Source organism: Oncorhynchus masou, chromosome 5 (genome assembly GCF_036934945.1).
Source record: "Oncorhynchus masou masou isolate Uvic2021 chromosome 5, UVic_Omas_1.1, whole genome shotgun sequence".
Lineage (NCBI taxonomy): Eukaryota > Metazoa > Chordata > Actinopteri > Salmoniformes > Salmonidae > Oncorhynchus > Oncorhynchus masou.
In genome coordinates this window covers 91471501-91475433 of record NC_088216.1, presented here as the reverse complement: position 1 = coordinate 91475433, position 3933 = coordinate 91471501, and the positions used below count along the sequence as shown (strand labels likewise).

The 3933-nt window shown below is 41.3% G+C and overlaps 1 pseudogene; it reads left to right on the top strand.

Moving 5' to 3' along the window:
• The first annotated feature begins 270 nt into the window (after positions 1–270).
• LOC135530305 (BTB/POZ domain-containing protein KCTD6-like) lies at positions 271–2672 on the top strand (annotated as a pseudogene).
• The last annotated feature ends 1261 nt before the right edge of the window (positions 2673–3933 follow it).

The following is a 3933-nucleotide window of genomic DNA, read 5'->3' as shown; positions in this document are numbered from 1 at the left end:
AGCCTTCAGAAGGTATTCACACCCCTTGACTGGTACAGAGCCTTCAGAAGGTATTCAGACCCCTTGACTGGTACAGAGCCTTCAGAAGGTATTCGCACCCCTTGACTGGTTCAGAGCCTTCAGAAGGTATTCACACCCCTTGACTTAATCCACATTTTGTTGTTACAGCCTGCATTTAAAATGTATTATTTTTCTCACCCATCAACACACAATAACTTATAATGATGAAGTGAAAACATGTTTTTTGAAATGTTTGCAAATTTATTGAAAATGAAGTACAGAAATGTCTAATTTCCATTCACACCCCTGAGTCAATATTTTGTAGAAAAATCTGCAGTTACAGACTTACCAGAAAGACAGCTGTAAGAGCTTTCCACACAGATTGTACAACATTTGCCCATTATTGTTTTAAAAATTCTTCACGCTCTGGCAAATATGTTGTTAATTATTGCTTGGCAACCATTTTCAGGTCTTGCCATAGATTTTCAACTAGATTTAAGTCCGAACTGTAATTCGGCCATTCAGAAACATCCACTGTCTTCTTGGTAAGCATAAATAAACATTTCAGTGTCTTTGTTTTGACATTAAAGTAATATCCTTCTACTTCTTCGGAGGCAGACTTCTACCAGATCAAGCCGTTGATGCAGTCTCTCACCGACACTAAACCCCTCTACCCCCCCCTGGACACCTTTTGAGGAGGTGGTGAAGCTCTCGTCAACCAGGAAGCTGTCCAAGTACTCCAACCCTATTGGCGTCGTCACCATCACCACCAAAGTCCACTCCCTACTGGAGAGGGTGTGTAACAGCTTCACCAAGTGGATCAAACACTTCCAGGTGTCCTTCACCTTTTGGTCCGTGTGACGATCAGCAGGAGGTGTCTCTGAGAGTGTTCAAGGTGGACTGTATCTCCAAACAGGGCTCCAGGAACACCAGGGTCCACCAGATGAGTGAGAGGGCCAACGAGAAAACAGTGGAGCACTGCAGGACTTTCTCCCGGCTGGCTCACAAGGTCGACGACTGACCAGGATTATTTGGGGTTCATTTATTGCTGAGTGGACATCACCTCCTTGTACTTACTCCCTGGCTGTAACCCTGGTCATAATCAACCCTGGTCATAATCACCCTGGCTATACGCCTGGTCATAATCAACCCTGGTCATAATCAACCCTGGTCATAATCACCCTGGCTGTAACTCTGGTCATAATCACCCTGGCTGTAACCCTGGTCATAATCACCCTGGCACCCAGAACCAAATCTCACAACGGTATTACTTTAAGCCTGAAAGGAGTGTATATGTTCACAGAATGTTATTATTCATGTTGCTTTTTGAAGTTTTGATGTTGGAAGTTTGGCCGTATTACTTTGGGTTGACTTGGGATTCAACATCAACATCGGTCCTCGATGGTGAAGGTAGTAGGACCCAGTTGGTAACTGGCTGATGTGGTACATATTGATATGATGATGATGATGATGATAATCATTAGCGTTTATAAAACAGATTTCAAAGCGCTTTTAATTATATAGCAGCATGTGAAATGATGGGGTACAACGATACGTTGTGAAATGATGGGGTACAACGATACGTTGTCAAATGATGGGGTACAACGGCACGTTGTGAAATGATGGGGTACAACGAGACGTTGTGAAGTCGCCCCCTCTTTTATTTAACTGAACAAGGGTTTCAAAGTTTTGGTCGGTTTTAAATCCAAAACGCATTATAGCGTAGGTCACTACACAGTCTTTTAAAGACATTCACTGACGTTGACTGAACTCTTTCAGCCCTCCGCATGGCGGCTCAAATGGCCTTTTAAAAGTACGTTGCGCTATAACCTGCCTTGGATTGAGTCCACGATTTGGGACCTGCCTTTATAAATTGAAGTTGATCACTTAAAGGGAGTTACACCCCCTTTTGCCCTCAGAACAGCCTCAATTCGTCGGGGCGTTGGACTCTACAAGGTGTCGAGCGTTCCACGGGGATGCTGGTCCATGTTGACTCTACAAGGTGTCGAGCGTTCCACGGGGATGCTGGTCCATGTTGACTCTACAAGGTGTCGAGCGTTCCACGGGGATGCTGGTCCATGTTGACTCTACAAGGTGTCGAGCGTTCCACGGGGATGCTGGTCCATGTTGACTCTACAAGGTGTCGAGCGTTCCACGGGGATGCTGGTCCATGTTGACTCCAATGCTTCCCACAGTTGTGTCAAGTTGGCTGGATGTCCTTTGGGTGGTGGACCATTCTTGATATACACTAGAAAAACCAGGCAGCATTGCAGTTTTTGATACAAACCAGTGCGTCTGACTAGGGCTGTGGCAGTTATATTCTGACAGAATATAAGGTCATGTGTTGGGGACCTAAGGGCTGTGGCAGTTATATTCTGTCAGGGTTAAGGTCATGGGTCAGGGACTGAGCCAGTCTAGGGAACTAATTGACCGTTAATGAACATAAACATGTTGACACTGTCAGGGTTAAGGTCATGTGTTGGGGACCTAAGGGCTGTGGCAGTTATATTCTATCAGCTGGTTATTGTCAAGCAGAAGACTGCCGGTCTCACGTTAATTGACCGTTAATGAACATAAACATGTTGATCATCTCCAGGCCTCCATTCAAGCTGATGATGCACCTTTGGAACATCTACATTTTAAAGTCTAATAAATCACCTGATTAAACACCATCACAATAAACTCATGTATTTATTTTAGGCAGGTCTAAAGAAACACTATATGAAGAAAATGTATTTCAGAAGAACAGAATATGAGTTGGCCTGCTATGTTATCTGGCTATAGACTGTAGACTTGTTCATTTATCACACTAGATACTGTATGTTATCTGGCTGTAGACTAGTTCATTTATCAGACTAGATACTGTATGTTATCTGACTATAGACTAGTTCATTTATCAGACTAGATACTGTATGTTATCTGGCTGTAGACTAGTTCATTTATCTGACTAGATACTGTATGTTATCTGGCTATAGACTAGTTCATTTATCAGACTAGATACTGTATGTTATCTGGCTGTAGACTGTATGTTATCTGGCTATAGACTGTAGACTAGTTCATTTATCAGACTAGATACTGTATGTTATCTGGCTATAGACTAGTTCATTTATCAGACTAGATACTGTATGTTATCTGGCTATAGACTAGTTCATTTATCAGACTAGATACTGTATGTTATCTGGCTATAGACTGTAGACTAGTTCATTTATCAGACTAGATACTGTATGTTATCTGGCTGTAGACTGTAGACTAGTTCATTTATCAGACTAGATACTGTATGTTATCTGGCTGTAGACTAGTTCATTTATCAGACTAGATACTGTATGTTATCTGGCTGTAGACTGTAGACTAGTTCATTTATCAGACTAGATACTGTATGTTATCTGGCTATAGACTAGTTCATTTATCAGACTAGATACTGTATGTTATCTGGCTGTAGACTGTAGACTAGTTCATTTATCAGACTAGATACTGTATGTTATCTGGCTGTAGACTAGTTCATTTATCAGACTAGATACTGTATGTTATCTGGCTATAGACTAGTTCATTTATCAGACTAGATACTGTATGTTATCTGGCTGTAGACTGTAGACTAGTTCATTTATCAGACTAGATACTGTATGTTATCTGGCTATAGACTAGTTCATTTATCAGACTAGATACTGTATGTTATCTGGCTATAGACTAGTTCATTTATCAGACTAGATACTGTATGTTATCTGGCTGTAGACTAGTTCATTTATCAGACTAGATACTGTATGTTATCTGGCTATAGACTAGTTCATTTATCAGACTAGATACTGTATGTTATCTGGCTATAGACTAGTTCATTTATCAGACTAGATACTGTATGTTATCTGGCTGTAGACTAGTTCATTTATCAGACTAGATACTGTATGTTATCTGGCTATAGACTAGTTCATTTATCAGACT